This window comes from Halichoerus grypus, chromosome 6, assembly GCF_964656455.1.
Source record: "Halichoerus grypus chromosome 6, mHalGry1.hap1.1, whole genome shotgun sequence".
Lineage (NCBI taxonomy): Eukaryota > Metazoa > Chordata > Mammalia > Carnivora > Phocidae > Halichoerus > Halichoerus grypus.
This window is the reverse complement of record NC_135717.1, coordinates 166263111-166280288: the sequence shown is the minus strand read 5'-3', so window position 1 is coordinate 166280288 and position 17178 is coordinate 166263111. Positions and strand designations below refer to the sequence as shown.

The 17178-nt window shown below is 44.0% G+C and overlaps 1 long non-coding RNA gene across 2 annotated transcripts in view; it reads left to right on the top strand.

The window, feature by feature from the left end:
* Positions 1–17178, top strand: part of LOC118520372 (uncharacterized) — a 213558-nt gene that overhangs the window by 94994 nt on the left and 101386 nt on the right. Inside the window, exons 2-3 of one of the 2 annotated variants that reach the window (XR_013449335.1) lie at positions 7995–8118; positions 14890–14999. The exons of the other annotated variant lie outside the window; for it this stretch is intronic. This is a non-coding gene — a long non-coding RNA (uncharacterized LOC118520372). The remainder of the gene's footprint in view (positions 1–7994; positions 8119–14889; positions 15000–17178) is intronic. 2 annotated transcript variants of the gene reach the window in all.

Here is a 17178-nt window from a genome sequence, read left to right as displayed (position 1 = left end):
TACGTTGATTTGCTTAGAATCTAATTACATTCTACAACAGCCAGGCATGGCACCTTGCAGTTTTTCTAGTCTGCTTTCCTTTTCCAAAGCATGTGGGAAGGTGGACAGCAAAGAAATGTTACAAAGCAATCATTTCTCTCAGATGTGGTAAATAAGTGGGGACCAGAGGATATGAGTGGATCTATTTCTGAAGGTGAAAAGGCCAAACCATCCCTTTCAGTTACCTACCCTGAAAACACTTCACATTCTGCTCACGTAGGTCACTGGAAACTCTGTGTCCAGAGCATACCCCCCAAAAATGTACTTCTTCCTTCCCAGATTTACATGGTAATAAGTACTAATACTTACTAAACTTTTACTACATTCCAAGCACTGTTCTCAAGACTTTAGTTGTACTGTTTCATTTAAACCCCACAAAAACCTTATTTATTAGTTGTATTATCCACATGTAATAGGTAAAGAAATTGAGGCATACAGAGGTTAACTTGCCTGCCATCAGTTATTAAATGGTTGAGCTAGGTATCAAAACCAGGTAAAATGGCTCCAAAGCTGTGTTTTTAACTGTATTAATGTATTAATATTAATGTTAACATGTTAATAGGTATTATTAATATTATTATTAATATTAGCTTATTGTTGATAAACAGGTTAGTTGACAGATAATGACAAATAATTAGATTGATGGATTATGATTGGGGCTGATTCTGCTGTTGGTTTCCCAATTGATTTTCCTTTGGAATTCCTGGTTGCTCAGCTCAGGCTGTACTTCCTAGCGTCCCTAACAGTGAGATGGAGTCACATGACCAGGCACAGCAATGGAACAAGGGTGGAAGTCATGTGGGCAATTTCTGTCTCTTGGATAATAAGAAACCTCAGTCCTGGACTTTGCCTCTTTCATCCCCACTGATTGGATATGGTGATGACTGGGATAACCTTCGGAGCCTCATGCTGAAGGCAGAGCCACACTCCAATCCCACCCCAGCCTGGTTCCCATGATGCTTTTATGGAGCAGGGGGTGGCAGTCTGCCCTACACTGTTATGCAAGAGAGTCACAAATTTCTTTGTTCTTTATTTATTTTTTATTTTTTTACATTTTATTATGTTAATCACCATACATTGCATCATTAGTTTTTGATGTAGTGTTCCATGACTCATTGTTTGCGTATAATACCCAGTGCTCCATAGAAGACGTGCCCTCTTTAATACCCATCACCAGGCTAACCCATCCCGCCACCCCTCTCCCCTCTAGAAATTTTAAAAGATATTATTTATTTGAGAGATTGAGAGTGAGAGCATGAGCAGGGGGAGGGGCAGAGAGAGAAGCAGACTCCCCACTGAACAGGGAGCCCGACATAGAGCTCGATCCTTGAGACCATGACCTGAGCTGAAGGCATACGCTTAATAGACTGAGCCATACAGGCACCAAATTCTTTGCTCTTTAAAGGATTGAAAGGTTGAGTCTCTTTGTTATGGCAGCCTAGCTCTTACTCCAACTAATATAGTCATCCCCACCCCCCTCTTTCGTAGAATCAAGTTCTTTGCCTTTAAAGGTAATCCAGGCTAACTTTTGAATCTATCACCTGTAGAACATCTCTTGGAGACATTTAGTTGTAGATGGTTTACTTCCTATTGAGTCAGCCCTAAAGCTCTACCATTAGAAGCTCTACCATAAGAAAATTGATAAAATTTAAATTTTAAGGTAAAAATATCTCAGTAATTCACATGCAGGGTCCCATTCTCCTTAAGGCCATACAAAGCAATTGAGTTTCTCTTTCCTACATCCAGAGCCTTCCATTTTCTGAGGACAACAATCATGCCCCATGAGTGGTCTTCTGGGCTAAATGTCCTATAGTCCTTTAATTTTCTTCTTATGACATTGTTTTGAGATCCAGGCACCAATTCCCCAACCATATTTCCAGGGTGTCTATAGTCCTCAAAGCGTGGCGACTCAGGACAGGTCCCACCCAACCTCACACATGTGTTTTGCCCAGCTTGGAAAACAACAGAATAGCTATTTTAATTTTCATTTCTATACTTGTAGTCATTCATCTTGATATTAAGTTCAACAAACATTTATCCAGCTTTCTCTGTGTTCAAGGAGGCTCAGAGCTTGTAGGTGTGGCTTCAGTATATGCTTAGCATGGCTGATTTACTCTGAGCCTTCTGGGGGCTGCTGCCATTTTGTCCCCACTCTTCTGTGAGGGCAAGTGGCAGCGGGTGTCAGGCAGCAGGAATTACAATTCCCTTCAAAGGTCCTTCTAGCTGGACTAAGAATCAAATTGACATGAGGCAGATTAACAAGAGAAAATCAGATTTAATGATGTATGTACAGGGAATCCACACAGACAAGGAAATTCCAAAGACAGGCAAAATGAGGTATATATGTCATTCTGAAGTAAGGAGAAGGGGGTAGGGGTCTGGGGCTACAAAGGGAAGGAATGCAATTTACAGGAAGATGAAAAAGAGTAAATGTTTGGTAAGCAAATGTTTGCTAGATCACTTGGAAACAATGGGACATAAAAGACTTTGATCAAACTGGTCTTGCTAGGTTTCTCCCTGTCCACCATCCCTAGTTCACAGCAAAATGTAATCTGTGGTGATATGATAACTCTCTTTCTGGAGCAGGTCCTCTATCCAAATTCTTTTCAGGCAGTTGAGGGGGAGGTAAAGAGCTTTTCCTGAATCTGTTGGGTTTTGATTGCTTTTTAACTCAAAATAATCTTCATGCCAAAGTGGCCCATCTTGGGACAGCCTACGCTGGTTTTTTTAGACACAAGTGCAGGACCTAACAAACACTCCTGTCCAATTCCATACAATGACAGTTAGTTCCCCATACTGTCCAATCACGATTGTCCCTCCTCATTCTGTCATCTTCTGTTTCCTGCTAGGAAGGTGATGGAAAGATAGAGATAGTTTTGACAGAGAGCCTCTAAAGAGTAATAAGCTTTAGTTTGTCACCCACATGCCACATCATTTATCCTCAATCTAGTATTTAGTTTATGTGCATAAAAATGTTGTTTTTTAATACAGAGGGGACAATTTATTTGACCTTGAGAATTACGTTACTCAGATTATTATTGTGTGGAGTGGTTAGTTCAAAAAACCTATGTCCTATTCAGTATAAAGCCTTTAGGTCTCTAACACAGGTTTGAATAAGTTTCTGGTATTTGGTAAAACAAAAGGTTCAGTTCATCAAAATTAAAGACAGGTTAGATGGTAGTGGAATGAACAGACATGGTGTCTGAGGGTATTTGAAATGTCTGCCAAAGAAAGAATTCTTGGAGGTTTCTCCAGTGAACATTGCTTCATTCGTACACTCTCTCTTCAAGTTCACCTCACGTGCATTTGCCCATCTCCCATCTCTATCCTGTCTCTGTCTCTCTGTCTGTCTCTCTCTCTTGCGCGCATACACACACACACACACACACACACACACACACACACACACACAGCCAGGAGGGTCTGTTTTCCATGGCTGTGCCTTCCACAAGTGTTCCCCTCTGCTTCTAGCTGTCTTGTTCTCTCTGGGTAGGTACCCCTGGTGACCGCTGTGTGTACTGCTGTCCAGACCTGCTCCAGGGACCCTCAGCCTGGGTCAGACCCCTCTTTGGCTTCCCAGGAGGGGGCAATTTCTGCATTTCTGACATGCTCAGACATCTTACAGACTGGTCACCTTCCCCAGGACTACTTGCGACTCTAGAAAATTCAGTGGCCCAGGGACCAAATTGACAAAAGTTAAAGGAAGCACAAGAGACAGACAGAGAAGACCCAGTCATTCTGTCATTTCCTGAGAAGCTTGCTGGTGGAACGGGGTGAGACAGGTGCTTGTGCTCAGGGCTGCCGGGCATATATTTCTCGTGAGGACAAGTGTCTCAGTCTGCTCAGGCTGCCATAACAAAATAAGATGGGCTGTGTGACTTATATCTCACAGTTCTAGAGGCTGGAAGTCCAAGATCAGGGTGCTGGCTGATTTGGCTCCTAATGAGAACCCTCTTCCTGGCTTACAAACAGGCATCTCTTGCTGTGTCCTCTCACATGGCAGAGAGTGAGCAATCTCTGGTCTCTTCCTCTTCTTAGAAGGGCACTGATCCCATCATGGGGGCCCACGCTTGTGACCTCATCTAAGCTGAATTTCCTCCCACAGGCCCCATCTCCTAACACCCTCACACTGGGGTTAGGGCCTCAACATATGAATTTTGGGGCACACACTCATTCAGTCCTTAGCAGTAAGGAAAATAGGCCAGCTCGTTTCACACCCCAACTCAGAATCCCAGCTCTGCCATTTACTAGCATGAAACATAAATTCTCCAACCTCAGGTTCCCCTCTATGAAGTGGGGGCATGAGCATTTATGTTGATGCTTTTAGTGATAGGCACATGCTCAGGAGATGTCACTTCTGATCTCTATCCCTTAGAAGCTCATTCATACTTCTTTCCAGCACTTGCCTATGGTCATCAGTGGAGGTAGGGTTAAACTGGCAGGGATTAGAAGCCAAATGTGTGGATAAAAAAATATCAGACCATCATCCCAGTACAGCTAACTCAAGAAGAAGGCAAAGGCCCACCCTCATGTACACGTACAGTCTCTCAGGGTCCACTCCCTGCCCTCCCAAGACTCATGGTTATTTCACAAATGCAAGGAAGCAGTGGCAGGACCATTGAGTGCCAAGCCCTCCGCACTCCCAACAAGCTGGATGTGAATCCAAACTGGGCCCCTTGAATGCCCAAAACAGACCATGATGGCTGTATGCTGTTCTTAATAAAGAGCTGTTCATCTAACACGTCATTACCTGGAATCTCCATGTGTTGGACTTTCATACCGGAGACTGAGGAGTCACAATTACGATGGTGAATAACAGGTGCCAGCATGGCTTCACTTATGCTGTTCCCTCTGCCTCAAACAACCGTCTTCCTAACACCCTTGTCAGCCTGGCAAACTGATATTTCAAAACTCTGTTTACACATTATATTCTGTTTCATGCCTTCCCTGATTCTTCTAAGTATCATTACTCTCTCCTCTGTGTTCTTACGGCATTTGTTCATAGTCTCATTTTAACGCAGCACTTTAAGTGATAGTAGTTTATTACAGAACAGTAAGCCCCTCCAAGGCAGAGACAGTGCCTTAATATTTGTCTTTTGGAGCTCTTGTATGGAGATCAATAAATGTAGGTGCTCAATAAATGAATGAATAAAAGGATAAAAAAAGTTCTCTGCCCTGGAGAACTCAAGGTCTAAGAGGGAAAGAACAGTGATTTCCTCTACATCCCACAGAAAGAACAAATGGTTAAGTTTTATTATGTCCATTTTATGGATGAAGAAACTCAGTCCCACAGATATTAAACCATTTGCTTGAGGTCACACAGTGAGTAATTAGCAGACTGGAGATTTCCACTGGAGCTGGAGTTCTTCCCACTGCTTCATATACACGATTAACTGTGGTATGGTGGTCTGAAGACTCCTATCACCCCAGATGGAATCCACACTCTGCAGGGTTGGGAGTGTCATAAGAAGATTGTCAGTTCTTCCAGGTCTGGGAGAGATGGAGGAGGCTCAGAATAGATATTAGGGAGGCAGTGGCTTCTCACTGGTCAGATATTAAAGCAAGACTCTGATGGGGCTTGGGATTACCTGGCTGAAGTAAGACCATCAACCTCTGGATGGCAACTCTGCCAAATTTATCTCCCCCCACTCCACCCAGGGGAGCCACACCACCTGAGAAGCCTAGGAGGGAATGTGAGACCATATTAAATCCAGAATACCCATTTGGTAGAGTGGAAATGCCCTGATGTTTGATCCCATTTACCTGAGTAAGACTTTATATCCAGGCATCTCAGGTTCTAAATTACATGTCACAGGCAATTTTGCTCTCTGGACATGACAGACGGGCTGTCCTTTCAGGGAAACCAATATGAGCTTAGTGCTGGGCATCTCCATCCCTCAAGGAAGGGAAAGTTCCTTGGTTTTGTACTTTTAGCAAATCTACGCTGAGCATCTCGGCAGTGTTGGGCCCTGTGGTAAGTGTTGGGGATACAGGCAGAAGTGAGACACGGCTCCTGGTTTTAAGGGGCTTAAAACATGATAACACTAACAGCCATGAGTAGTTTATTCATTCCTTTAACAAATACCTGTGGTGCACCTACTCTGCGCAAGGCACCATGACAAGCACTTGGAGTCTATCAGTGAACGGGATAGACAAAAACACCTGCCCTGTTGGAGTTCACATTCTAGAGTGGGGAGAGAAGTAGTAAATAATACAATAAGTGAGTAAACTATGTAATATGTTAGAGTATGATACATGCTTAATAAAATGGGATGGGGGAAGATGGTTAAAGAGCTGGAGAGTGCTGGTAAGAGGGAGGTTTGCACCTGCGGAAGGTGGTAAGGTGGATATCTTTTAGGAAGCAGCCTGTGATGGAAAACATGAAGGAGAGAATGAGCATGCGGATATCTCAAAACTCACTCTGAAGTGAGGGCACAGCCTGTGCAAAGGCCCTTGGGTGGAGTGTGGCTAGTGGGTTTTGAGGTAACAGCAGTGGGGGGCCCTGTGGCTGCAGAGGAGAGAGCAAGGGGAGAGTTGGAGATGAAGTCAAAGAGAAAAGTGGGGAAGCACAGCACATAGGGCCTTATAAGCCATTGCCAGGATTTTGGCTTTGATTCTGAGTGAAATGGGAAGATGCTGGAGGGTTTTGAGCAGAGGGGGGATGTGATCTTACTTATAGCTAGGGAGGATTGACTATTTTAAGATCCCATCAAGGGTGGAAGCAGGGAGATAGGTGAGGAGGCTGTTGCCTAATCCAGGTGGAGATGGAGGTAACTGGGTCCACTAGGGCCATGGAGGTGGTGAGAGATGGTCAGGTCCTGGGTGTGCCCTGGATGCAGAACCAATGAGATGTCCTGATGGATCGGGAGTGGGATGTGCTAGAAAAGGGGGATCAGGATGTTAGCCTGAGCCCTGGAAGGTTGGTGTTACAATCTACTGAGGTTGGGGAAGCTGTGTAGGGAACAGGTTGCAGCATGAAACCACTAGTTCCCTTTGGACATGTTACGTTGGAAGTGCACATTAGGCATCAGAGCAGAGAAGCCGAGTGGATGGTTATTCACGCAAGCCTAGAATCTGATGTGTGTGGGAGCAGATTTGGAGGGAGGCTTGGACTGGAGGTACAAATTAACAGAGCACTTACTAATTGCCAGCACTATATTAAGCATTTTTTATACTTAGTCTCACTGAATTCTTAACCCAATCCTGGGAGATGGTGTTTCTTCATTTACTGAAGAGGAAACAGAGGCTTATATGGTTTCAGGTGACTAGCCCAAGGTCATGCAAGGAAACAGTTGTGCAGCCAGGTCTCAAACTCAGTGTCACGGTGGGATGAACAGTGGGCACCGGGGCAATTGGTCCACCCAGCCTAGGTTATGCAGTGTCAACTGCTATACTGCACTGGGACAGAGCTTGGGGGCAAGGAGGGTTTGTGGATGTGGTGGTGGTGCAGGGCCACTTAAAAATATGGAGCATTAAAGAAACACAAGTTGGTATGGGTTGGACGAGTTAGGGACCCAATCCAAAGGTGTCTGAGGCTGCTAAGTCAGAGTCTAGAAGGATTGGAATTAGAGCCAGAGATTGATGGAGGTGGGAAAGGGGAATGGGTTGTGGGGGGCTTCTGGATGTTCTGACTCTGATGGCCCCACCTCAGACTCCCTCTGTTCCTCGTGAGTCTTCCAGAGCCACACTGGTGAGTCTGACACATGGAGCCAGACATTTTACTGTAGATTATTCTCTTTATGACACAATAGTGACATCAGAACAGTCTGGCAGGTCTGGGGATGACTCCCAGAAGGAAGGGTGTCTGCCAGCACCCATTGCAGATAACGGGCAGTTAATAGGGTCCAGGTGAGACCACTGACCCTGAGGCTTCCCAGAGTCCCCTAGCCAGAATTAGGTAGATAATGAAAGATAATAAATGTCCTCATCAGATCTCCATGCCTCTCTTGCTTTAGATAATTATTTTCATCCAAGAGATCTCCTTGTCTTGGTATTGCTTTAGAACACTGGGGATTGACCAAGTCCAGAATGGAACAACCAAGTGAGTCTTCTCGGTCAATACTACTCAGGATTTCAAAGGTAAAAGGACATTAAATGATAATTCCCTAGCGGATGAATTAATCTCTCCTAGCATCCCTGACATATATATATAGTTCTCTTCTTGAATGCCCTCAGTAATAGAGAATTTCTTAGACTATTGATGGAGAGAAGACAAGTTATGGCTAAAAGCGAACCGCCTTTGGAATTAGATGGATATGAAACAAGCCCCTCTACTGATCCATCCATTACCCAAGCCCCTTAATTTTCCAGCAAGTTCCTTCATTCTCACCTTCTGGTGGTTCATCCATAAAATGGAAGTGCCCTACTCTTCCTAGCTGGTTGTTGTAAGGACCTAGTGAAACAGGACTGTTCTATGGTCAAGAGCATGGGCCGTGGAGTTAGACTGAGCTCAAATCTCTTCTCTGCTCAAAACCTGTGTATTCTTGGACAATTCACTTAAACTCCCTTAGGCCTCATTTTGTTTAGCTCCAAAATGAGAGCCAGAATAATGCCAACCTCCTCAGCAGGCAGGGCTAGTGCCAGTTCATACATCACTTAGACACGAATTAGAAATAGTTCTCTTTCCTCCAAGTGAACACAGCTCCACACCTGGGCTCAAGACTTGGCAGGCACTGTGGTCCTTCAGCCAGGCAGGCCTCTTTCTGCAGAACACACATGCGTGACAGGCCATGGTAATCTGCTTGTGGTGTTATTGCGACGAGTGATTCCTGTGAGCCACCCAGAACATTGTCTGATGTACATAATAAGCACTTAATTCACATTAGTAACTATCATGATATAAAAATATTAGTTCTTAAGGCAGCCTGTTTTACTATGGGACAGTTTGGACTCTTTCCTCTTGCATATTCTGAGATGAAATCTGTCTTCTAACAAATAGATCTTCCCTAATCCCTGTGCCTTCATAAGCTCTCCTCTACAACATTGTCAGGTGGGCTATTCTTATGGAAGAGTGGTAGAAATGCCCCCAGTTCTCCACTTGTCTTGGTATCTGTGCCCTTTGCCATGGGATTTCTCCTCCTGTCAGAATTTAGAATCTATTTTTCCCATCCCAAGAATCTGAGCTGGCCTTATGACTTGGTCTTTTGTGTTTCTATTTTTTCTTGGAACTTTGCTACCATCACATGAGCAAGTCCAGGCTAGCCTGTGGGATGATGGCAGACACGTGGGCCATTTCTGTCTGATGTGGTTCAGGACTTGCTACCCCCAAAATATAGCACCTTGGCATATTTAATATTTTATGCTGAGGGAGTTTGAGAAAATGGCAAAAGCAGGAAGGTTGACCTTGACCTTGTTTCTGCCCTTCTCTGCAGCAGGTCATAGAATCCTCATGTGAGAGGTGCTCTCCCTGTACCCACAGGAAAGGAGCCTCTTTCCATCTGGAGGCAAAGGGATAGAAGAATCAGAACAATCAGGCTTTACTGTTTCCCTCAGTTTACTATATTTAACCTCATAATCTTCGCACTATCATATTTCTCTATGGCTGTCAACTCTTCATCAAACCCAGCATAAAAACACTCAGGTTTAGCTGCTTCTTTGGGTCTTCATTTCCTTATGAGGTCTCCTGGGTCACAGAAAGCATGATTAGATAAATTTATATGCTTTTCTCCTATTAATCTTTACCAGTTTAATTTTCAGACCCAGGGAGGGCCCCTAAGAGGGTCGGGAAAAACTTTTTTCTCCCTACACCTTCATTGCTTCAACTGATAGCCAGCCAAGGGCCAGACATGTGAATGAAAATGTTCTAGACGAGCCATGCCCCAGTGGACCCACCTGCTGACCACAGACACAACAGTAAGACCAGCTGAGATTAGCTCAACCTGGCTCACAGACTTGTGAGAGAAAATCAGCGCTTCTTGTGTATGCCTCTGAGCTTTGGGGACTGTTTGTTATGCTGCATTATTGTGGCAGGAGATAGCTGATGCAGGTCTGGACTTATTGGTGGCTGTATCCAGACTGTGTCCCTATTGCAGACAGAATTCAATCTGCCCCATGTCATTAACATCCTCCTTCCCCCTTTTCCTGCTACCCACCCAGCTCTGAATTTGTAAACCTCCCCCACATCTCTCTTGAGCCCTGCCCAGAAGGCCAAAGTGATTTTCTGCTCCCCCCACCCAGTTCTTTCTCTGCCACCTCCTAGATGAGACTATGGGGACGAGGCTTGGTCAGAAGGAACGCAGCACCAGCCTTGAGGCTTTCTCTCTGCTGGTCTCGATTTCAGAGGACATTTGATTCTGGGACTGCCGCACACAGTTCTGGGCTTAATGACATCTCAGTGCTCCCACTAGAAAAACCCTGGTTTTTCCAAGGGTATATAACTTAGCTATTATGACTCACTCTAGGGTAAAACTGGGCAAACAAGTCCTACTGCCCGAAGGCGATTTTGATTTTTAAATTATGAAATAAATCATCCTGAGCTTTTATGTTTTCTTGGGGTTTGTTTTTATTTTTCTCTTTTGCTCCAAAAGTTCCACAGTAGCTTTCTGGTTTGGGATTATTTATCACTTGACTCTCTTCTTGCCCAAACCATATTTGTTTTGTAAAATGACAAATCACCCTGTACACTCCAGGCCAGAACCTTGTGCCGAGCAGAGCATGCGGGTGTGGAAGGGGTCAGAAGTAGAACAACAGAGGTTAGCTTCACTTCTGCTAAGAGGCTAAGGGCTCTGGGAGTAGAAGAAAAAAAAAAGAATTCTCAAGCCATGTTGGTATGGGGATAGGTTTGATTACAGCTTGATGTTGAAGTCCCTACTTAGGCAGATCTACTTTTCTTATTATGTTCAAGTGTTTGTTTTCTTCATTTGAAAAGTTTACACAGATTTGTTGTGAACCCTAAATGTTTTAAATCAGAAATTAGACACCTCTCAGAAGTCACAGGGTCATTGTTTAGGGTTCTCAAATCCATGATTGTTCCAGACTTGTCCGTAGAGTAGATAGATATGATGTTTCACAAATTCACATGTTCATCTTTTCATGAAATGTATAGTTACCACTGCACATGCAAAATTCTATTTTGGTTAATAAAGCAGAAATTTTTAAAAAAGCACCTCTAAATTCATCACAGTTTTTAGCCATTTTACGCATTCTCAGTTAATGAGTGTTAAATATATGACTTCTACCATGGGGGAGGTGGTTGGCTACACTTTATTATTATTATTATTATTATTATTAGATTATAAAAGAGTCTTTGCACTTGAAATCTTTTGGAGGCAATTTCAGATGTGGAAGGAGTAAGGATGTCTGAGCATTTGGGCATGGGGGATGCCAGGAGGACTAAGTCTTTTCCTCCTGGGAGATGTTGGCCAGATTTATGGATATAATTAAGGTCACTGCAAAAGTTGCAAGTCTGGGAAAGCAACAACAAAATAGTCAATGGTAGGTTCCTGGCTGGCTCAGAGCCATGGCCCCCAACTGTGTGGTAGCTGCACTGAGGAGCATGACTCGTGGTGGAAACAGAAGGGGGAAATGGGAGAAGGTGACAACATGGCTACTCACGGGACACACGCTAATGGCGATCTCCAGAGTTCCCTGTCCCAGGAGGGAACTCCATCCTTATTGCTTATGCACTGTTATGTTACTTGCAGTCAAAAGCAGTCCTGACAATGCAGATATGCCCGAGTGCTTGCTGGATATGAATCTGCATTGCACTGCACATCTTGAGGGTAGAATTCAATATTGTTCACCTCTCGGCTCCCCACAGCCTTCAGCGTAGTTCCTGTTATACAGTTGGGCTCAAAACACATTGTGTTGAGTTACACTCCCTCTGTTCCCTGACAAATAAGAAACCTGAATAAATCTAACTAATCTTGTTGCTGCTAGTCCCTGCTCCATTCTGTCCTTTGCACACAGACACCAGACGGATGACAAAATTCTTCTTCCCTACAGCTTGCCATAGCTCTCCCCAGGTTCCATAATGAAGTCAAAAATTCATTTATAAGGCAATCAAGTTTCTCAACAATGACTCCAACTTGTTTCCAACCTCATCCGCCTCTGCATCCCAGCCAATCTCCCATTCTGCACACACCAGTTTCTTCACTGTCCTCTCTCTAGGCTGGCATATTCCCACATGGTTCTCCCAACCTGTACCATCCATCTGCCTCCCCTCCATGCATCCAAATTCTCTCCTTTAAGGTAGAATACAAGCTTCACTGCCATGTGTATTCATCCTAGCCGGGAGGAGCAAAGCTTTGCTTGGAAAAGACAAGACAGAGAGAAGAGACTTTAGAAGAGAAAACTGATGACTGACAATTGAACCAAAAAGACAGTTCAGCAAAATCAGATAGAAAGTGGCCTGTGAATAAGGCCATACACTTGTGAGAATTTTTAAAAGATTACCACGGAGTCGGGTATTCCATTCAAGTGGGATCAATCATGCCATGGACTTTGACACTGCAAAGCTGTAAGATCAGAAGCTTGTTTGGGAAAACACATCTTGGGCTGCTACACCGACACTGTTGTGCTGGGTTTATCACCTGGCCAGAGCCCCTCCTCCCACAGGGCTCCAGAAAAACATGATGAAGCACAATATTATCCCTAATTGAAAAATTGCTCTTGCACCTGCGAGTTGTAAACTCTCCACTCGGATGGGGGCCGCATGCCCGTTTATGAGAAGGCTGCTTGAAATTCATAGCCATGCAGGGGCCACTGCTTGGCTCCTGCAGCCTGTGGGTTGTTTACTGCTATTGCTCAGAGCAGAGTGAGTGAACATATGCACATTTTTTTGTCTCTTTTTTTTTGGGGGGGGGGAAGCAAGGGAAGGCACCTGAGTGTGTAAAACCTCAGTCCAAGTTCACATACAGTTAGAGGAAGTCCACCAAATACAATTCATGTGTTGTTCACTCAGAAATTCATTTGGAGGGGAACATTTCAGGGAAAGATGGATGCCAAGCAATTTCTTTTCTGGCCAGAAATGTGTGGGAATGGCCTTAGTTGTGTTAGCAACAGGAAATGGAGAGAATCGGTACTTATTGCACTATTATGTGCAAGGTGCTTTGCATGCCTTCTCATTTCATCTTTGTAATAAACAGAGAGGAAGATATGGCTCTTCCCATTTCACAGATACAAAAAGTCAAGCGCTGGGAGCTGACATGAGTAACCAGAGCCAAGCGGGGAGAAAACACACGCTGATGTTCATGTCCATGCACAGCTAATGTCCCACAATCGCATTCCTTCATTCAGCTGGGATCTCTGAGTGCCTACTGTGTGCCAGGCACCAGTCTACACCCTGTACTGGAGACACATGCTCTGGATTGTAGTGTGTGCAACCTTCAGACATGAAAGATGAGTTGGACAAGTCTTGGCCATCAACTGTGCAAAACCAGGGTCTGGAGGGCTTTCCCCAGGGTCACAAGGCTAGCAAACAGGGGTGTTGGAACTAGAACTCAGTTTATTATGAGCCCATGCTCCCTTTACTGCTTGCCACTTCAGTCAGGCTAGGCTTGTGTCTCATTTCTGTGCCCATGACCATCTCTGGAGGAGCCCTCTCTAGGCTTAACTGCACTTTCCCACATTGTAACCCTTCACTGCCTACAGGGTGGTTATTAGCTGATCCAGTAAATTAGTCTGTGCCACGGTTTTAATGGACACCTTAATGTCTTGTGGAGCCTGGTGAGCATATTTGCATTTTAACAGCAGTTCTTAATTCAGCCCAGTTCACCCCAGTTAATTCAACAAATCCAACAAGGTTCCAGGTTTGCTACGGACAAGGCACTTTGCTATGTGGTGTGGGGGGGACACAAGGTGAAAATGATCCAGGGTGTCTCTTCAAAGGACTCTCAGGTTCTTGAGCAGGGGTGGGGGAATGTGCACAACAACCTGAATTCACAGAAAAATGACACGAAGTAAAAATGTGGAAGAAGCACATTATAGAGGCACGAAGAAGAACCATTTTGTCTTCACCCAAATGAGTGACTAAAGGTTTAAGAAAAAGGTAATGAGGGTCCTTGTCTCCTAACCCCTGAACAAGGAGACTGAAATCCGAGTTCAAAAGCCCAAGACAGAGGTAATCTAGCTTCAGAAAACATGTGTTAAAAGAATTTAGGGGCCAGAGGTTCCAAATGAGCCAGCCACCATCTGAAACACTACAACAGCTTTACTAACTGACTTTCTGCCTTTGGTTTTGAATCTTCCAATCTATTCTCTTCTCTGAAGAACTGGAATGATCTTAGAAAAACTTAATCCTGTTCATTATTCTCCTGCTTAAAACCCTGAAGGTACACTCCATTGCCTTTAGGATAAGATTTGAACCTCTGGACATTTGTGAAGGGGCTGCAGAAATAAATAGGTAAAAAAGTCGGGCAGGACTTCTGCTCCTGCTCAGCCATGCACCTGCTACATAACATCTCAAATACTGTGTCCAATCATGCGGCCTGTGCTGTAGAGGGATAGAGACAAATTTGAGCCCAGGCAGAGGATATGATGAGGACATTAATAGGACTCATGTTATAAGAGGAAGAGATAAAGGGCCTGGAGATGTTTAAAGGAGAAGACCAGATGATAGGACAGTGAGAGGGGAAGCAAAGACTGAGGGTTTAAACCCAGTCCTCAAATCTCTTTAAGACATCCATGTGCAAGAAGGTGGAATCTTGTCTTTTTAGTTCCTAGAAAGTGGAACCAAGGGTAAGCAATGAAGGTCTGAGGGAGTAAGATTAGAGCTTAACCAAAGAATGTCCCAAAGACCAGAGTGGCTCAAAGATCCGGATAGCATTAGGAGATATCAGCTGAGGTTTATTTACCGTGATATCCTCCACTCACCTTGAACTAACTCAGTCTCATTCCCCAACCTTATCACAGTCATGGCCTGACACCAGTGACATAGCTGAGGTTCTGAACGGATCTGAACTAGAAGAGACAACAATCTGGAAAGACAAAGCTTTTGTCATTGTCATTGCTATTCTGAGATAGTGAGTACATTTTTTTTAATTCTAACTGGTAGACATTGAATATCAAGAAGAGAAGCTCTTGTGGAATTTAAGCCAGGATTAATAGTTTGAGAGGAATATGTGATGATAGAGTTGATTTTTACCATCATTCATTCATTTATTTATTTAATAAATATTTATTGAGCACTTATTATTTGGCAGGTTTTATTCAAGACAGTTGGGATATGGAAGTGAACAAAAACAAGAAGTTACATGTAGTAGGGTAGAGAGGTTGCCAGTGTAAACCTGACTAAGAAACAAATGATATATGTTAGAAGGTGAGGGGGACTATGGGGACTATGAGAAGGTGGCTCAGGGGTGCTGGCTGAAAGGGAATTGCTATTTTAGGAGAAGGAAGGGAAAAATTAAGGGGGCAAAACCAGAGGGGGAGAAGAACCATGAGAGACTATGGACTCCGGGAAACAAACTGAGGGTTTTAGAGGGGACGGGGGTGGGGGGGATGGGGTAACTGGGTGATGGGTATTAAGGAGGGCATGTATTGCATGGAGCACTGGGTATTAGATGCAAACAATGAATCATGGAACACTGCATAAAAAACTAATGAAGTACTACTGTATGGTGACTAACATAACATAATAAAAAAATTATTAAAAAAATAAAACTGGTGGTTAGAATAGACCTTATTGAGGAGTTGAGATCTAAGCCCAAACTTGAAGATGTGGGAGTTAGCTGTTTGGATAATTGAGGGAACAGTGTTGCAGGCAGAAGGAACAGCCAACACCAAGGCTGAAATTCGAGATCATGCTCTGCAGGTTGTGTTAAGGAAGAGTAAGGTGGCCACTGTTGCTACAAGGAGTGAGGGGGAGGAGAGATGAGACAAGAGAGCGGGGCCCAGGAGAGGAATCTGAGGGGCTTTTTTGTTTGTTGTCAAGACTTTGGCTTTTTCTCCAGCAATTGCACTACTGGGTATTTACCCCAAAGATAGAAATGTAGGGATCCAAAGGGGTATGTGCACCCCGATGTTTATAGCAGCAATGTCCACAATAGCCAAACTATGGAAAGAGCCAAGATGTCCATTGACAGATGAATGGATAAGGAAGATGTGGTATATATATACAATGGAATATTATGCAGCCATCAAAAGGAACGAAATCTTGCCATTTGCAATGACATGGATGGAACTGGAGGGTATTATACTGAGCGAAATAAGTCAATCAGAGAAAAACATGTATCATATGATCTCACTGATATGAGGAATTCTTAATCTCAGGAAACAAACTGAGGGTTGCTGGAGTGGTGAGGGGTGGGAGGGATAGGGTGGCTGGGTGATGGACATTGGGGAGGGTATGTGCTATGGTGAGTGCTGTGAATTGTTTAAGACTATTGAATCACAGACCTGTACCTCTGAAACAAATAATACATCATATGTTAAAAAAAAAAAAGAAGAAGAAGAAGATAGCAGGAAGGGAAAAATGAAGGGGTCGGAAATCAGAGGGGGAGACGAACCATGAGAGACTATGGACTCTGAGAAACAAACTGAGGGTTCTAGAGGGGAGCGGGAGGGGGTGATGGGTTAGCCTGTTGATGGGTATTAAAGAGGGCACGTACTGAATGGAGCACTGGGTGTTATATGCAAACAATGAATCATGGAACACTACATCAAAAACTAATGATGTAATGTATGGTGATTAACATAACATAATAAAATAAAAAAAAAGACTTTGGCTTTTTCTCTGAGCAAAATGGGGAGCTATTGGGGGAGTTGGAACAGAAGAAGGATGTGATCCAACTTAGGTTATAATGGAATCACTCTGTAGTTGTTGAGTACAAGCTGCAGAAGAGCGGGAATGAGAGTGGGAGCCCAGGTAGGTGAAATTGCAATAAACCAAGTGCCAGAGATGATGGGACAGAGATGGGCACATGGTCAGATTCTGGAGGTATTTTGACGATAGAGCCACCAGGATTTCCTGATGAACTGGATACCAGTAAGGAAAAAAAAAAAAAAAAAAAAAGAGGAGTCAATGAGTTGAAGGGGGAAGCAACTTGAAGTCCCTACCCACAGTGATGGGTAAGACTGAGTGGAGCAGGTGTTAAGTCCGGGGAGAGGCCAGCAGTCCAATATTGGACAATTTTGGTTTGTTCTACTTGTTAGACATCCAAATGGAGATGTTGAGCATGCAGATGACTGACAAGGCAGGAT